This window comes from Mixophyes fleayi, chromosome 4 (assembly GCF_038048845.1).
Source record: "Mixophyes fleayi isolate aMixFle1 chromosome 4, aMixFle1.hap1, whole genome shotgun sequence".
Classification (NCBI taxonomy): domain Eukaryota; kingdom Metazoa; phylum Chordata; class Amphibia; order Anura; family Limnodynastidae; genus Mixophyes; species Mixophyes fleayi.
The window spans coordinates 276354478-276376684 of NC_134405.1; positions in this window are offsets into that span (position 1 = coordinate 276354478).

The following is a 22207-nucleotide window of genomic DNA, read 5'->3' on the forward strand; positions in this document are numbered from 1 at the left end:
CATCAAATTCTTCATCATCGTCATCAAATTTATTATCATCATCATACTCCACATCAACATCATCATCCTATTCATCAACATCAAATTCATCATCAACATCATCATATAATTTATCATCAACATCATAATCATATTCAGAATCATCATATACATCACCAACATAATCATTATATTGAACATTAACATCACAGTAATCGATATTGATCATATACATCATCACAGTCATCATCATATTCATCATATACATAATCACATTCATCATTATCATAATCAAATTTGCCATCATCAACATCATCATATTCATCAACATTATCATCACAATCGTCATCATCATTATCAATATCATCATCATGATCATATTCATTGTCATCATCATCAACATATTCATCATCATCATCATCATACTCATTGTACATAATCATCATCAAATTCATCTTCATCATCATTATCATCAAACTCATTATCAACATAATCATCATATTCAACATCATCATCATTATCATCATAATCATCATCATCATTATCAATATCCTCATCATCATGTTCATCATTATCATCATATTCATTGTCATCATCATTAACATATTCATCATCAACATCTTCATCATCATACTCATTCTACATAATCATCATCAAATTCATCTTCATCATCATTATCAACATAATCATCATATTCAACATCATCATATTCTTCATCATCATCAAATTCATCATAATCATCTTATTTATCATCAACATCATAATCACATTCATAATCATCATATACATCACCAACATAATCATTATATTGAACATCAACTTCACAATAATCAATATTGATCATATTCATCATTACAGTCATCATCATATACATCATCACATTCATCATCATTATCATCACTATCCTCCTCAAATTCTTCATATTCTTTATCAGAATCATCAACATCATTATCTATCATCATATTCAACATAATCATCATGATCATATTCATCACATTAATCATCATATTCATTATCAATATCATCATATTTATCATCAACATCATCAACTTCATCATCATAACATTGATCATCATATTATTCATCATCAACATCATGATCATTATCATTATCATCATCGTGTTCATGTTCACCATCATTATGATCATATTCATCACCATAATCATATTCATCCTCATTCTACATCAACATTATCATCATCAAATTACTCATCATCAAGATCATCATATTCCTCATCATCATATTCATCATCATCATCATCATCATATTCTTTATCATCATAATCATTATTTTCATCATCATCATCATTATCATCATGTTCACCATCATCATTATGAGCACATAATCATATTCACCATCAAGATCATATTCATCATCAATATCATCAAGATCATATTCAACAACATCATCAAATTCATAATTATCAAATTCATCATCATATTCAACATCATCATCATCTTTATCATCATCGTTATCATTATCATCATATTCATCATCAACATCATATTCTTCATCAACATAATAAAATCATATCATATTATCATATTGATCATCATATTATTCATCAACATCATGATCATATTCATCAACATCATCATCATCATAATCCTTTTCATCATCATCATCATATTGATCTTCATATGCATCATAATCATCATCATCATTGTCATCACCATCATATTCATCATCAAATTAATCTTAACCATCATCAAACTCATTATCAATATAATAATATTCATCATCATTATCATCATCAAATTCTTCATTACCCTTATAAAATTCATCATCATCATCAGCATATTGAACATCAACATCATCCTATTCAACAACATCAAATTCATTGTCAACATCATGAGATTCAGAATCATCATATACATCAGCAATATAATCATTATATTGAACATCAACATCACAATAATAGTTTATTGATCATATTCATCATCATATTTATCATATACATCATCACATTCAACATCTTTATGTTCATCTTCAAATTTCTCATAACCATCATCATCATCATTATATTCATCATCATCAAATTCATTATCATCATATTCAACATCATCATTATCATCGCATTGATTAACATAATGTTATACATCATAATCATATTCATCATCGCCATCATCATATGCACCATGATCATCATCAAATTCATTATCACAATCATCATTATATTCAACATCATCATCATTATAGTCATCAACATCATCATCGTATTCATCAACATCACCTTCCTATTGATAATCAGATTACTCATCATTAAAATCATGATCATATTCATCATCATTATCATATGCACCATCTTCATCATCTAATTCATCTTCATCATCTTATTGATCATCAACATCATATTCATATGTAGAATAATCATATACATCACCAACATAATCACTATATTGAACATCAATATCACAATAATAATTTATTGATCATATTCATCATAATCATCATCATATTCATCATATAGATCATCACATTCAGCATCATTATTATCACCATCAAACTTGTCAATCATCAACATCATCATCATATTCATCAGCAGCACCCTCATCCTATTCATATTCATAATCATCATCCCCATTCTATATCAACATTATCATCATCATCGTCGTCAATTTAGTCATCATCATCATGTTCATCATCATCATCATCATCATATTCATCATCAAATTAGTCATCATCATAATGTTCATCATCGCATTCATGAACATTATCAAAATCATAAACATTACCATCATCACCATCAAATTCAACATCATCTTATTCATTATCATCATCTTATTCATTATCATCAACATATTCATTATAAACAAAATCATCATTATCATCAAGTTCTTCATATTCTTCTGAAACATCATCAACATCGTTATCATCATATCATCATCATAATCACATTCATCTTCATCTTTTTAATCATATTCATCATGATCATATTCATCATACCATTAATCATCATCATCATCAGCAGCATCATATTCATTATCAGCATCATCATCATTTTCAACATCAACATAATCATTGTTATCATCATCTTCATATTCAAAGTATTCATATACATCAACATCATCATTATATTGAATATCCTTATATTTAAAATCATCATCATGATCATATGCATTATATTCATCACAATCATCTTTACATTCCTCATCATTATCAATTTAGTCATCTTATTATCAACATATTCATTATTATTATTATCACTTTCATCATATTCTTCTCTCATATTCATCAAAATCTTCCTAATCATCATCGTCATCATATTCATTTTCAATATCTGCATCATATTCATCATAAACATCATCATCATCATATTCATGAACAACATTGTCAAATTCATCAACACCATCGCCATCATAACAATCTAGAGTGACAGTTAAACCAAGCGTACTGAAAGGATGCAACTCCTATCCCTCCTGACATATAATACCCAAAAAATATGTCAAAACAGAAGACTATATAAAATACAAGGTAGGAAGAACCTTGAAAAAGACTATTTCTAGTTGAAACGCGTTGGTGGGTTTATAGCAGGCACACCTGTGCAGTCTCACTCCAGGAATCATCCGTTGTAACGGCAGCTACCCGGGCGCTTCGGCTGTGCTTTTTGGATGCTTTCTTACCTTTTCCATCTGGTAGGAGTTGACTCTTACATTGTGTGGATTTTATATTTGTAACAATCCTGTCCAGGTTTGCTACTTTTCCTGTCTGCTCTGTTCTCCTGTGGATCACATGACTCACTTCAGGGCGTGGCATTCAAACCTGCTCTATTTAAACTCAGCACTGACACCTGCTCACTGTCAGTGCAACTTGTTTGCTAGCCTGTCTCAATGGACTTCTGTGCATTGTCTGATCCTTGTGTATTCCAGAACTCTCCTGTTGGATTTCCTGTGGGTGAACTTGCTTCATCAACCAAGTGCTGGTAGCACCATCTTTGGGACTCTGTTTGCAAGTATCTCTATGCATCAATTTACAAGACTTTGTTTATTATGCCAAGTGTGCGGATGCTCATCATTGTGATATTCTGAACTGCCATCTCACCATCTCTGCTGTGTACAGAACTTTGCAGCATTGTTTCCATGTGTTGATATGTACTTATGCTCATATTCATTGAAGTACTTATTAAGCAGACCCACCGTCTTGTGTTCTTATTTTCTAAACATTGTATGATCCTGACTCAGCTAGTCACGTGCACAGGCCATCGTGGGAACAAGTGCCCTCTTAAGACCATCTTGGGCCCCCGGGCACAGCAATGCACCGGGGCCCCTATATATAAAAAAAAAAAAAAAAAATTATTATATATATATGGGCCCGTCGGAGGAAGCCAAAAAAAAAAAAACCTGGAAAAGGAAAAGAAGAAAATACTTACTGTGCAGTCAGCTGGCGATCCGGCTCCCTCCCTGGTATCATCCTCCGTCGCGCTCCGCAATGGATGTCGGGCGGGCGTGATGACGTCACGCCCGACATGCACTGCGAGCGCATGATGAATAATATGATGATCAATGTTATGATGATGAAGTTGATGAATATAATGATGATGAATAAGATGATGTTGATAATGAATATGATGATGATTAATGTAATGATGAATATGATCATGATGATTATGTTGAATATGATGAGGGTTTTTTTTTTTGCTTCCTCTGACGGGCCCCCCTTTGCTGCAGGGCCCCCAGGCACCTGCCCATTGTGCCCTATGGGAAAGACAGCCCTGGTGGGAACCACCCACTAGGCCTGATATTATTTCAGTTCATAACAATATTATTGTTTTAACAGTTGATGTTTTCCTATTAAATGTGAGTTTTTCTAATATTACTCCTTCTCATTCTTTTATATGGATCACACTATGTTGTTCTCTCTCCCTTTATCTTTTATATGAATATCGGTTTGGACGACCACGAGAGCTTTCTATCTATATGCTCCAGAATAAAAGATACTATTGGAATACTTTCCATAGAGACAGTAGGAGAGAGAATTATTTCAAGATCGTGGTGTGATTCATATGGAAAATTAAAGAACATATTTTTTTTCGTGGACATATCATCTGGGGAAGGACCTAAGATATAAGGACTGGATAAGTCTTATTTCTGATATTTCTATTGAGTTTGTTCTGTGTAAAGGAAGTGCTTATTTATCCATCCTACCTTGTATTTTATATAACCATCGCCATCATATTATTCATTATCAATATCATCATCCTATTTATCATCATCAAATTCATCATCATCATCTTATTTATCATCATCATAATCATATTCAGAATCATCATATACATCAACAACATAATCATTATATTGAACATCAACATATTAATAATCGATATTGATCATATTCATCATCACAGTCATCATCATATTCATCATATACATCATCACAATCATCATTATCATAATCATCAAATTTGTCAACATCATCATCATCAGCATCCTCATCATCATCATAATCATGTTCATCATCATCATCAACATATTCATCATCAACATCATCATGATGATGATCATAATCATCATCATATTTATCATCGACATCATTCAACATAATCATCATGATCATATTCATCATATTCATCAATACATTAATCATCATCATATTCATTATCAACATCAACTTATTTTTCATCATTATATTCATCAACTTCATCATCATAACATTGATCATCAGATTATTCATCATCAACATCATGATCATCATTATCATCCTCATTATTATCATCTTGGTCACCATCATCATTATGATAACATTCATCACCATAATCATATCATCCTCATTCTACATCAACATAATCACCGTAATTAAATTACTCGTCATCAACATCTTCATCATGTTCATCATCATCATATTTCTCATCATATTCATCGTCATCATCATCTTCATCATCATCAATATCATCATTATCACCATCATCATTATGATCACAATTAACATCATAATCATATTCATCAATATCCTCATATTCATCATCAATATCATCATTGTCATATTCATCAAAATCATCATATTCATCATCATATTCATCATCATCAAAATTCATCCTCATCGATATTTTCAAAATCATCATTATCATATTCATCATCATCATATTCATCACGATCATCATCATCATCATTGTCATCACCATCATATTCACCATTATATTCATCATCACCATCATCATCGAATTCTTCATTGTCATCAAATTCATCAGCATTTTCAACATCATCATCCTATTCAACAACATCAAATTCATCATCAATATCATTATCTTATTCATCATCATCATCTTCATAATCAGAGTAATCATATACATCACCAGCATAATCACTTTGAACACCAACATCACAATAATCATTGTTGATCATGTTCATCATCATATTCATCATATACATCATCACACTCATCCTCATTATCATCATTATCAAATAGGTCATCATCATCATCATTTTCACCATCTTTATCATCAACATATTCATCTTCAACAACATCATCATACTTATTCTACATCATCATCATCAAATTAGCCATTATCATTATCATCATATTCATCATCAATTCAACATCATCATATTATTCATTATCAAAATCACCATTATCATCATCATCAAGTTCTATATATTATTTAATCAGAAACATCATCAACAACGTTATCATCATATTTAACATCATCTTCATAATCACATTCATATTCATCATCATCATCATGGTCATATTTATCATGATCATATTCATCAAAATCATCATCATATTCATTAATAACATCATCATAATTTTCAACATCAACATCATCGCTGTTATCATCATCATCATCATCATCATCATTTTCATATTCATATACATCATCAACATCACCATTATATTGACCATCATCATCATAATAATCATTATAATTACCATCATCATCATCATGATCATAAGCATCAAATTCATCATCATTATCAACTTAATCATCTTATCTTCATCATCATCATCATTTTTATCATTATCATCATCATTATCATCATCACTTTATTCATATTCTTCAAAATCATCTTTCTCATATATATCATCATCATCCTCATCATCATTGTCATCATATTCATTATCAGTATCATCATATTCATCATAAAATCATCATCATATTCATTATCAACATCATATTCATCATCACATCATATTGATCATCATATTTTTCATCAACATCATCATATGCATCATTTTGATATACAACATCATCATCAAACCCATTATCAATATAATCATCATATTCAACATCATCATAATCATTGTAAAGCAATGGGCATGGTGTATGGTGTTACAACCCCTTAATCTAATCCATACCTGAACTGTACTTTTAGCCATGTTGTTACAGGAAGTATCAGTGATGTAACTATATAATCTCCTTGGAAAAGTACTTCGGGGGTTAAATTCAACCTCCACAGGGAACACTCAGGAGTTAAGTGAATTTAGTTATCATTGTTATTTCTGTTTGCTCCCTATTGTCCACTAGTGAGCTCTACAGCCAGCCAGGAGCCTGACCCAGCAGGGGTCAGCTGAGGGAAGACACATGGGGAGGTAGGAAAGGGGGCTAGATAGTGTAAGCAGCCCACCAATCGAGACCTTTTGCAACTCCCCTGGACAGGCAGATCCCAAGGTGGGATTAGAGGCAAAAAAGAGGCAAGACTGGGAGCTGGACATGTGTGACTAACTTTTGGCCAAGAGGTGATGCTCTGCCAGAGATGCACTGTGGAACATATCTCACTGGATTTATTTGAACTGATTTTCTCATTTGTTGGACCTGCTATTGTTACGGGACCGTGCTGTACTTAATCCTGTTCTGCAGAATAAATCATCCTTTGATTTTTACCCTAATACCGTGTCCGAGTGATTTGGGAACCATATATCTTCACAATCATATTCACCATCATCATCAAGATCATATTCATCATCATCATCATCATCACATTCTTCATTATCAAATTCACCATAGTCATAGTCATATTCAACTTCAACATCATCAACCTCTTCATCATCATCAAATTCATCATCAACATTGTCATATTTATCATGAACATCATAAAGATATTTAGAATCATCATATACATCACCAACATAATCATTATATTGAACATCAACATAATATTGACAAATAATCATTATTGATCATATTCATCATCCCAATCATCATCATATTCATCATATACATCATCACATTCATCATCATCAAATTTGTCATCATTGATATCCTCATATTCATCATCATCATCAGCATCCTCATTGTAACTTTCTGCGCCGCGCAGCTGGCCTACCAGGTACCTATCCAAGGTTCAAAATCACCAAGGTAAATATCCAAAATAAAACAAAAACCTTTATTTAACAAAATGGTAGCACAAAACAGCAATAAGCAGATGTAAATAATAACTTGCAACAAATAACACTACAGTCTGGCATAGACAACATACAGGGTATAATAAAAAATACATCACCAGTATCCTTGTTACTTTCAGGGAATGCTGCCTCTCTCCTTTAAGATTATCAGCAAACGTATTGGCCCTAAGTAACTGTCACTCCACTTTCAGTGGACACACAGCTCCCCAAGACCTGGAGAGGTAGATCGTGGCAACGGCACTACTCCAGGAACCAATTGTCTCTTTCCTGTCAGGGGTAGAGATTAATATATCTCAACACCAGCCTGACCTAAGCTATCACTTTGTAGTGAATGCCAATTTGCTGTCCTCTCTAGGTGTCTTTTAAGCCCAGAAATGACCTCATCAGCAATTCCAGGACCAGCTTGATTGGTCCTTTTTGTGTGTTTACCTTTTCACAGGTAAACATACAGACAAGGAGATAGTAGATGAATCACTTCTGATTTAATTGGCAACAGGTATTGTTATGTGGCTATACAGGAAAGATCACACTCCAGACACACTTACAGTTAAATACACAATGCCTTCCTCTGTAATTAAACATAGAGCTCTGTCTGTGGACCCGTTTCCTATGCGAGCACACATAGACCCACAGCTAAACAAAGATAAGAGACCCCCTGGTGTGATGTACATTCATACAGGACTGGTGGACAATAAACCTATTTGCCTAGACTAAAACAATGGAGTAGTCTGTATGCTAACGATACAAGTTGGCAGTTATTTTATCTACTTTCAAAATAGAATATACACAAGCTTAAATATGACTGACAAATATGGGGGAACCAGAGGGCTAGAAAAAGTATATGTTTTATAGTCCACAGTCACCTCCTTTCCTCACACTCATCATCATCATTATGTTCATCATCATCATGATCATATTCATTGTCATCATCATCATCAAATTAGTCATCAACAACATCATTATGATGATGATGATCATCATCATCATCATCAGTCATCATGATTATCATCACATTCATCATCATTATCGTCATATTCATCATCATCATTATTATCATCATCCCCAAATTCTTCATATACTTAATCAGACACATCATCAACATATATTATCTATCATCATATTTAACATCATCATCATAATCACCATCATATTCAGAATGATCATCATGATCATATTCATTAGGATCATATTCATCATCACATTAATCATCATCATCATTATATTCTTTATCAACATCATCATATTCAACATCTTCATCATTTTCATCATCATCTTCATAATGATTATCATCATGTTCATAACAATCATCATTAATGTAATTTTCTTCATATTCTTCATCCTCATATACATCTTCAACATCATCATGTTCATCATCATCTTCTGTAAATTCATATACATCATCATTATAATAATCATTATATTCGCCATCATCATCATGATCATATTCATTATCATATGCATCATAACATTCATCAGCAGCAGCAAAGTCACCATCATTACCAATCTAATCATGTTATTATAATCTTCATCATCTTTATTTTTATTGTTGTCATCAATATCATCATCATATTCATCAACATATGATGATTATCAGATTAATCCTCATCATTTTTTTCCTATTTATCTTCCTCATTAGCATCATCATCATCACCATCATCATCATCATCATGATCATATTCATCACGTTCATATTGATTATATTCATCATCATCATCATATTTATCATTATATTCATCATCATATCATCATGTTCATCATCAATAATGTAATTTTCTTCATATTCTTAATCATCATATACATTTTCAACTTCATCATCATCTTCATAATCATTATCATCATGTTCATCATCATCATTAATGTGATTTTCTTCATATTCTTCATCATCATATACATCTTCAACATCATCATATTCAATATTATCATCATCTTCGAAATATTCATATACATCATCATCATTATATTGATCATCATAATCATTATATTCGTGTCACTCACCGGACCGTTAGTGCCTCTAGGTTGGGACATGGGTCTCTCTCGCTCCTGCCGGTCCCTCTCCTGAGCCGCGGCCGTCCGCCATCTTGACTAAGATTGCGCATGTGCAGAAACCCTGAACTGTTAATACCTCGCCTCTAGTCTCATTGGTTGATTAATCACCTCTCAGTACTTAAGGCACCTGTTGCCCTATTACCTTTGCCTGTTCTTGGTTCTCATTCCTTGAGACTCTGAGGTGTTTCCTGTTTCTGCTCGTGTTATCCGTTTGCTCTGGACAAGTCTCCTCTCCATATCGGTAGTAGAACTTACCCGCTGCAGACTACTTTCGCTACCTCCGTTACCTGCCTGCTTCTGGACAAGTCTCCTCTCCATATCGGTAGTAGAACTTACCTGCTGCAGACTACTATCGCTACTCCGTTCCACGCATGCACCTGGACAAGTCTTCCCTACACATCAGTGGTACAACTTGCCTATTGCAGACCACTCACGTTACTCCGTTCAACGCCTGCACCTGGACAAGTCTTCTCTACACATCAGTGGTAAAACTTGCCTATTGCAGACCACTCACGCTATTCTGTTACACACCTGCGCTGGACAAGTCGTCTCTACATATCCGTGGTGAAACTTACCAGCTGTAGACCATTCATGTTTCCTTGTGATATAGCTACTACTCTGTATGGTACCTATTAGCTGGACTAAAGTCTACAAGTGCCTTTGTATTGTAGCTGCAAGTCGCTGACTCTTCTACTATATTGTTGATTGGTCTTTGCCTAACGCTATCCAGTTATCAAGTACTGGCCTGCTATATGCTACCTGCGTGCTAAGGCACTTGGACTCTTTCCTCATTTTATCCGGTTTACTAAACTGCCGTACCATCACAGTTCCACGATGCCAAGACTCAGCATTTATACTATTGACATTCCTTTCCTCTATTCTACTGTATGGTTCCACTGATTCACCACACTACCCAGAGGTCCGCAATTCTGATAAGTGTAGCTACACCTGGTGAATTCTGGGTAAAACTCCTAGTGCCCGTGACAATTCGCCATCATCATATTTATTATTATATGCATCACATTCATCATCAAATTCACCATCATTATCAACCTAATCATCTCATTATAATCTTCATAATCTTCATTTTTATTGTTATCATCATCATCATATTCATCATCAACATATGATGATTATCAGATTCATCATCATAAGTTTTTTCCTATTTATCTTCCTCACATCATCATATTCATCATCATCATATTCAACATCATCATATTCATCATGATCACATTGATTATATTCATCATCACATTCATCATCATCATCATCTTCATTATCATCATATTCATCGTCATCATCTTCATAATCATATCATCATGTTCATCATCAATAAAGTAGTTTTCTTCATATTCTTCATCATCATATACATCTTCAACTTCATCATTTTCATAATCATTATCATCATGTTCATCATCATTAATGTGATTTTCTTCATATTCTTCATCATCATATACATCTTCAAAATTATCATATTCAACATTATCATCATCATCTTCGTCCTCATTATCATCATCTTCTAAATATTCATATACATCATCAACATCATCATTATATTGATCATCATCATCATAATCATTATATTCGCCATCATCATCATATTTATTATTATATGCATCACATTCATCATCATCAAATTCACCATCATTATCAACCTTATCATTTTATTATATTTTTCATCATCTTCATTTTTATTGTTATCATCATCATCACCAAAATATGATGATCATCAGATTCATCATCATCATAAGTTTTTTCCTATTTATCTTCCTCACATCCTCATATTAATCATCATCATCATAACCACCATCATATTCACCATCATGCTAATCATCATCATTTTCACCATCATCATCAACATCATCATTTTCATCATCACCATAATCATATTCATCATCATCATCATATTCATCATCAACATCTTCGTCATCATAGTCATCATCATCAGTCATCATCATATTCATCATCACCAAATTTAACATCATCAACTTCATTATTATCGTATTCATCATATTCAACATCATTAGCATCCTCATTATCATATTCATCATCAACATCACCATCATCGTATTGATCATCCTAATATTCACCATCAACATCATATTCATGATCAACATAATCATATGCACCATCGTCTTCATCCTCATCATTATATTCATCATCATCATCATATTCATCATCATAATCATTATATTGAACATCAACATCACAATAATAATTTATTGATCATAATAATCATCATAATCATCATCATATAGATCATCACATTCAACATTATCATCACCATCAAATTTGTCATAATCATCAACATCATCATAATCATCATTGTCATCCTCATCATCTTCATCATCATCATATTCAAATTCAAAATCATCATCATCCTTATTCAACATCAACATTATCATCATCGTTGTCAAAATAGTCATCATCAGCTTCATCATATTTATCATAGCATTCATCATCATATTCATCGTCATCATCGTCATCCTCAACATCATTATCAAAATCATAAACATCACCAACATCATCAGTTTCACCATCATCGTCATCAAATTCAACTTCAATTCATTATCAACATATTTATCATCATCAAAATCATCATTATCATCTATTTCTTCATATTCTTAATCAGAATCATCAACATCGTTATCATATTTATCATCATCATCATCATGGTCATATTCATTGTGATCATATTCATCATCCCATTAATCATCATCAGCATCATCATCTTCATTATCAACATCATCATAATTTTCACCATCAACATCATATTCATGATCAACATAATCATATGCAACATCGTCTTCATATTCATCATTATATTCATCATCATTATCGTCATCATCATAATCATTATATTGAACATGAACATCACAATAATAATTTATTGATCATAATAATCATCATAATCACCATCTGATAGATCATCACCATCAAATTTGTCATAATCATCATCATCATAATCATCATCATATTCATCATCCTCATCATCTTCATCATCATATTCAAATTCAAAACCATCATCCTCATTCTACATCAACAGTATCATCATCGTTGTCAAATTAGTCATCATCAGCATCATATTCATCATAGCATTCATCATCATATTCATTGTCATCATCGTCATCAAAATCATGAACATCACCATCATCAGTTTCACCATCATCAAATTCCACTTCAATTCATTATCAACATATTTATCATCATCATCATCTATTTATTGATATTCTTAATCAGAATCATCAACATCGTTATCATATTTATCATCATCATAATCACCATCATATTCGTCAGCATCATCATGATCATATTCATCATGATCATATTCATCATAGTTATCATCCCATTAATCATCATCAGCATCATCATCTTCATTATCAACATCATCATAATTTTAAACATCAACATCATCATTGGCATCATCATTATCATCATTTTCATATTCAGAAAATTCATATATATCATTAACATCATCATAATATTGAATATCATCATCATTATGATTAAAATCATCATCATATGCATCATATTCATCATCACAATCATGATCATCATCATCATTATCAATTTAGTCATCTTATTATCATCATCATTATGTTCATCATTTTCTTCATATTCATCTTTCTCATATTCATCTTCAACATCATCATAATCATCATCATCATATTCATTTTCAATATTATATTATTCATCAACATCATCATCCTATTTATCATCATATTAATATTTAGAATAATTATATACATTACCAATATAATCAATATATAGAATATCAACATCACAATAATAATTTATTGATCACATCATCCTAATCATCGTCATGTTCATCATATAGTCAACAACCGTCTTGCACCCGCTACATGTCCTGATGTTAGATCTTCACATATATCAGTGAACATGAGAGGCTCTGGGGCCTCTTGTGCTTCCCTTTTGTCTTTCAACTATGGATTTTTTTAGGGAAGGAAAAAAGGAAAGGGAGGGAGAAAATAGACAGTGCGCTCGGCAAGTGTTATATGTAACTTATTTCACAATAGAGAGGATTGTCCATTGTGCTGTATATCTTCATAAGGATAGGCTTCAGTAACGACCATGTGGATTCCAAGGAAAAGGTTCTTGGTTTTTGCACTGATCACAACTGGCAGTAGTACTGAGAGTTCCACAAGGTTCACACTCATTAGATGGGGTGTACAGTACAGCGCTTAAGACAGATGTGGTAACTTTAATTTTTCTGGAAGAGAAACACTTAGCTTTAATACACTTGCTAATAAGCCACATCATCAGTTGTATTAGTATATATATATATATATATATATATATATACACACAAGTTAACCTGTGCATGATACTCATGCATTCTAGTCAAATCAAGCTTCTTAAGGTGTTAAAAAGTTTCTTGTCATGCATTTGGGCCATAGCCCAGGCAGTACCCTCCAGTCTAAGCTGTCAGGTAGTCCAATATTAACCTATTGTCTTGTGTAAATGTAATAATGTGTTGGGCCACAATACTCACAAATACATTTCTGTATTGGGTGTAAACCCCTACAGTCATGGGTTGCTCTTTTCTTTATTTGGTTGGGTTAAACTTTCATATTAGAATTTTTCTCATTATGTATAATGATCTCTACATAAGTATTGGCATGAGTCTAGTTCTTCCAGACCTAGCTTTCCTTTCTAGACTAGTACACATCTACAGCCTACAGCAAAGGAACATAACATGCAATCAATATTCCTTCTGCTATTATCAATGAACACCACTCTCTGGTCTCCTTTGGACCTTTTAAAAACTTGTAAAATACATTTTACTCAGACTCCCCTTGTCTGAAGATCTTGCAGTGGGATGCGTGTATTCAGGTGTCATTTCTCTGTACTTCCACTGCCTTGGGAGTCGTCAATAAGACCTGGAAAGGACTCTCATATCTGGGCTCAAGACTCTTCCTGACGTGTTTTTTCACGACCACCCAGTCCCCTGGTTGCAGTTTATGTGTACCTGCATCAAAATTAGGGCCTGGAATGGAAGAAATCACTTGACCATGTATTTCAGTTAGTTGCTTCTATAATAAAGCAACATAGTTCAACAAATCACCATGTACATGCTGTAGTTGCTGTGGAAAATAACAGCCTGTTCTGTGTGCTGCGCCAAACAGTATCTCATTTTGTGCTAAACCTGTGTCTTTCCTAGCAGTGTTTCTTACTGAGATCCATGGCAGGCCTGTTTCAGCCATTATTTTCTGCATTTTCAATTTCAGAGTACCATTAAGGTGCTCCACACATCTCCAACTTTGGGGTCTGCGAGGGGTGTGAAGGGCAGATATGATTCCCATGTCTTAACAGTTACTGGAATCCTTACCCCGTAAAGTGTGTCCCTCTGTCACTTTCAATGACCTCTGGTACCCCATATCAGCAGATTACCTCACTCGTAATTTTCTTGGCTACTGCTTTAGCATTTGTTTTTCTATACAGCCACGCCTCCAGCCAGTGACTAAAGAAGTCGACACAGACTAGCACCGAGCATTTGGGAAGTTGTATAAAGTCTATCTGTATCCTCTTATAGGGATACTGTGTCTGGGGTGTGCTTTTCCATAGGACAGACTTACCAAGGTTATTCTATGCACAGATTAAGCATCCTGCCACTATCACCTGTGCTGCTTGGACAAACCCTGGTGCTATCCAGAACCTGTTAGTGAGTACAACCATAGCATCTTTCCCCAGATGCACTTTCTTGTGTGCTATATTGGTCATAATGGGATAAAGTACTTTTGGCAGACACAAACGCTGACCTTTACACCACTCTCCTTGCACTTCTAGTGCTCCATGTTTTGCTCAAGTCTTTTCCTCATTCTTTGTTGCTTGTCTCTGCATAAGTTGGAGTGTGGTACGGTCAAATTTGGGGTCAGGAGGTCATCATGTAAATGGGGTGCTGGGGCTATGGCTTCTCGTGCGGCCTGGTCTACCAGTCTATTTCTCTTAGCTTCGGGGGTAGTGTCTCTGTGTGTGTCTTCATCTTCATCACTGAGTTTGGAGGGCAGCTGGAATGCGGTGAACAGTGCCCTGATATGTTCAGCATGTTGACTGGTTTGCTTGCTGAACCCATAAGTCCCTACTTTTCCATAGAGGGCCATAAACATGTGCAATTCCAAACGCATAACTTGAATCAATGTAAATGGTTACTCTTTGTCCTTTTGCGTATATGCATGCAAGTGTCAGGGCCTTTAATTCAGCTTCTTGTGCTTACATATTACTCGGTAGAGTCTGTTGAATCATTCTTTCTGTGTGTGTGGTTACAGCACACCCTGTATAAAAAACACCATCTATGTGGTAGCGTGAGATGTCTGCATTTGGTAGCGGTGTATCTTTAATGTCAGATAAAACCAAAGATCCTTGTCTCATTAGTTCTACACAATCATATTCAGAAAAATTTTGTGTTTGCATTTTTTTTTTCCTGTTCAAGTTGGGATGGGATTCCCCCAAATCCCTAGGGGAATCTCGATATATACAGGTACTTCTCCCATCTTTTGAAACTTGCTGCAATAAGGCAGCAGGATTCAACATTGTGCACCACTTAAGTGTAACGTTACAGGGAGTTAGTGCTACTTAGTTTGGCTGCTGAGAAGTGTTTTGTTTGTGCTTGATGTAAAATGTCTGTTACCACATGTGGCACCATTAGGGTTACTGGGTGCCCTAGCACAATATCTGTACTTTTTCCAAACACCATGTCCGCTGCAACCACTACTCGTATGACTGGGTCTAATTGTGCAGAGTAGTATGCAAGTGATCTTGTGAAAAATAATGTGAAAGGCTTGTCATAATCTGGCATAGTCAGTGCTGGCGCTGAAGTTACCTCAGCTTAAAATTGGCTAAACATTTGGCTCTGCTCAGAGGAGAGTATAAATGGCTTACTATCATCCAGAAGTGCTATTGCAGGAGCACAGATAATAGCTCTTAAAGTCTTGAGGCTTTTTTTTTTTCATTTATGTACAAACATTGAATTCCCATCTATGCATTACCATACCCATGATACAAAGAGGTATTTACAGTATATGATGAATATAGCACAGTAAATAAGGGGAGTGGATATCTTTACAACACTGATTGACTCAAAACTATTATGAGGATAAAAAATAAAAAACCTTTTGTTATCTACCATAATTTGACATTATATTGCATTACTTTCTTTCAAACCATCTTATATAAAATTTGGTTAAAAAAAGCAAAAATAAACCCAAACACTATTTCATATTCAACTATGTTAGTCCATTTCTCCTTTTCTCTTTAAAAACATACATTTGGACCTTCTACGACATACAGAAAAAACAACTAGTTCATGTATTTACAATGCGAATAGCCCATAAAATCTAATATCTCTTTCCAAAACAAGGTAATCATTACTCAGCAGAGTCTACGTTCTTTAAACCTTTCATTAGTTTATATTTGTTTGTTGTGGCTGTACACCAAAACATATTGCAAACTTCTATTCATTGGAAGTTGGATCAATGCAATCTGTATTACCTAAAGGGTCTTTATTAGAGATGGGCGGGTCCGGTTCTCCGAGAACCGAACCCACCCGAACTTTGGGTATCCGAGTACCGAGCTGAGCAGCTCGGTACTCTCCCGCCCATTCCGAATCCAAATCGAGGCCGAACGTCATTGTGACGTCGTCGGATCTCGGGACTCGGTTCTCGCGATACTTCAACTTTATAAATACACGCCTCCACAGCAATCCATCGCCATTTGACAGAGGGAGAGAGCAGGGTGTAGTCATAGGCTAATTAGAGCAGGGACAGAGAATACCATATTGTTCTTGCAATTGCTCTAACCAAAATCGCTAGTGCAGAGAGGAGGATAGAGGTTTATTATTTTTTCTTCATATTTGGCACTCCCCAGCGCTTTTGGGGTGTCCCCCATAATTGTGCATTAATATTTCTGGCTGTCAAAAGTCATATCTGTCAGCAGTATCTACTAAATAATTTGTAGCACACCTCAGTGTTTTTGGGGTGTCCTCCCTAATTGTGCATTAATATTTCTGGCTGTCAAAAGTCATATCTGTCAGCAGTATCTACTCAATAATTTTTAGCACTCCTCAGTGTTTTTGGGGTGTCCTCCCTAATTGTGCATTAATATTTCTGGCTGTCAAAAGTCATATCTGTCAGCAGTATCTACTCAATAATTTTTAGCACTCCTCAGTGTTTTTGGGGTGTCCTCCCTAATTGTGCATTAATATTTCTGGCTGTCAAAAGTCATATCTGTCAGCAGTATCTACTCAATAATTTTTAGCACTCCTCAGTGTTTTTGGGGTGTCCTCCCTAATTGTGCATTAATTTTTCTGGCTGTCAAAAGTCATATCTGTCAGCAGTATCTACTCAATAATTTTTAGCACTCCTCAGTGTTTTTGGGGTGTCCTCCCTAATTGTGCATTAATATTTCTGGCTGTCAAAAGTCATATCTGTCAGCAGTATCTACTCAATAATTTTTAGCACTCCCCAGTGGTTTGCGCTCAGAATGGATTCAAAGCAGTCCACATATGATCTAAATGAGCAACCAGGTTCTGTCACCAGTCCTGATGTTAGTGTTCCCAGTACGTCATCTGGCCAAGGCGATGTCAAACAACAGAGTGTTTTCAAATTAGTGCAAAAAACAAAAACCAAAAAAAAATTTACTGTATTGAAGCGAAAAAGAAGTGTAACTGAGCAAAAGTTAAGTGACGATAAAAAAAAAATTGCAAGCATGCCATTCTACACACGCAGTGGCAAAGAGAGAATGAGGCCTTCACCTTTGGCTATTAGTGGCAGATCCCAAAAAGTTACCCAGGCTACAATTGGTGCACAACTACTGTTACGCGTCAAAGCTGAGCTGCAAGATACCAGTGAGGCATTACAGGAGAATATTTGCTCTGATTCACAAATGACAACAATCCCTGTGGAGAGTCCATCCAACAGTGGGATGTCTAATCGTGAGCATTCTGCTGATGTGTGCCTTAATAGCCCGAGTGTAGCCGGTGATACCCAAATTGAGGATGCCACTTTGGAATTAGAAGAGGATGAGGGGGAGATTTGTGTAGGCGACGAGGGCGCTAATGAGGATGTTGATGAGGATGAGGTTGTTTGTGTAAGTCCTGCACCAGTGGCAGCAGTTCTGGCACGTGACAAGAAAAAGGCCATTGTCATGCCTGGGCATAAAACAAAAAAATCCACTTCTTATGTGTGGAATTATTTCTACCCAAATCCAGACAACAATTGTATAGCCATTTGTAGTGTATGTGAAGCCACAGTCAGTCGAGGGAGGGACCTTAACCATCTTGGAACCTCGTCTATGTTACGCCATTTAACGAGAGTTCATGGCAAAGTGTTGGGAAAAGCTGAAAGTTCTTCCCAAAAGAATACAAGCACTCCCTCATCAGCTAAGACCCTCCGCTCACCGACATACCGACGGCTACAAAATACACCCACCACACCATCCTCATCAATATCCTCAGTAGCGCTCGGAGTTAGCCCGGCATCCCACTTAAGGCTGGATGACTCCGGCACTATTATTGATTCCTCTGAAGAAAGCGTTAGTCCTGCTGCTGCTGTTGCTGCTGCTGGGGGTGAATCGTCATCCCAGAGGCAGGTGAATAAAATGAGCAGTCCTACATTTCAGCAATTAACTGTGAAACAATCATTTGCGAGGGGAAGCAAATATGACAGCAGTCACCCAGTCGCCAAGCGAATCACAGACGCCATGGCTGCAATGTTAGTGTTAGATCTGCGTCCAATCTCCACAATAAACGCAGCTGGTTTTTCACAGTTAATTGAGGTTTTGTGTCCGCGTTACAGAATTCCATCGCGACACCATTTCTCCCGTAAAGCTATTCCACAACTATACCAAAAAGTGTGTAAAAATGTAGAGATTGCGCTGAAAAATGCCATTCTGCCCACTGTTCACTTAACCACAGATATGTGGACAAGTGGAAGTGGCCAAACCAAAGACTATATGACTGTGACAGCCCACTGGGTTGGTCATTCACCTTCACCAGCAGGAACAGCAGCAGCATGTACACCACTACGTAACATTTGTCACAGGCAGGCCACTCTTTGTATCACCGGCTTCACTAACAGGCATACGGCTGACAATTTGTTACGCAAACTGAGAGATGTGATTGATGCATGGCTTATACCACTCGGACTCTCCCCAGGGTATGTCATTTCAGATAACGCCAACAATATAGTGCGAGCATTACAGCTGGGTGATTTCCAACATATTCCCTGTTTTGCTCACACCATCAACTTGGTGGTGCAGAGCTTCCTACGAAATAACCGTGAGGTGCAGGAGATGCTTTCGGTGGCCCGTAAAATTTCAGGCCATTTCAGGCATTCAGCCACAGCATGTAGGAGATTACAGCAGCTCCAAGAGCAGTTTAACTTGCCCTGCCACCAACTTAAGCAAGAGGTGGTAACTCGGTGGAATTCCACCCTGTACATGCTTCAGAGGATGGAGGAACAGCGCAAAGCCATCCAAGCATATTGCACAAGTCATGACATTGGGAAAGGAGGGGGGATGTATTTCACTCTTGCACAGTGGGGAATCCTTTCAGTGCTGTGCAAGGTGCTGAAACCATTTGAAGTTGTGACATGTGAGGTCAGTGCAGACTCTGCTAGTTTGAGCCAAGTCATTCCTTTAATTAGACTATTGGAAAAGCAGCTTGAGAAAATGAAGGAGGAGCTGAAAGCAAGCAATTCAGCAAAGTATGTTGGCCTTGTCGATCAAGTACTTAATTCGCTTCACAATGATCCTCGAGTTATTAAGATCTTGAACTCGGATCAGTACGTTTTGGCCACTGTGCTTGATCCAAGGTTTAAAACCTACATTGAGTCTTTACTTGTAAATGAGCGAGATGTGAACTTTTGCAAGGAGCTATTGCTCAGCAAGTTGGCCGCTGAACTGGGCCTCGGCTTGACGACGTGTCCTCCTTCACTTTCTCAAGCTGTTGCTCGTAAAAAATTAAATTTCCAAAAAAGAAGCAGGGAAGACACAGGGGGCAGACGAGAACAATTTAACATCTGGGCTGGTTTGAAGGATTTTTCAAAAAAATGTGTCACTTTGCCCATAACTCCATCCAATATGAGTATAAACATGCAAAGGATGGTGGAGGATTACTTTCAAGAGGTAGTTGATATGGAAATGTCAGACAGTCCCTTTCCTTACTGGGAAGAAAAGCAGGCCATTTGGAAACCCATGTACAAACTTGCTTTGCAATACCTAAGCTGCCCACCCTCCAGTGTGTACTCTGAACGAGTGTTCAGCACAGCAGGGAACTTAGTCAGTGATCGCCGTAGAAGGTTACTTCCCAAAAATGTGGAGAAAATGATGTTTATAAAAATGAACTACATCTTCCACGAGGAAGGCCTTCACCATCCAAGACATCCAAGCACTGACTGTTCTCTAATGGCGGATTCAAGCGGCGATGAATTGATAGTCTGTGATGATGACGTACACACTGATGAGGGTGAGGATGAAGCTGAAGATGATGCCGATAACATCTTTTTAAAACTTTCTATGTAAGTGTAGGGTGCAATCTACCCCCAAAGAGGAAAGGGACTTGTGGCATTTCCATATCACATACCATCTTGAAAGGCTGCTGTTAGGGCAATTTATCCTTAAGGGTAGGGTGTCATAGACAGAGTGACCCTAAACTGGCTTTGTCCATTTTTCATAATATTGTACAGTCTATAATGGCTGAATTTTTTAGTATTTTATACAAGTGGAGGGGGGCCTAGAGAGACAGAAACCAAACTGGCTTTCTCCATGTCAATTAATATTGTACAGTCTATAATGGCTGAATTTTTTGGTATTTTATACAAGTGGA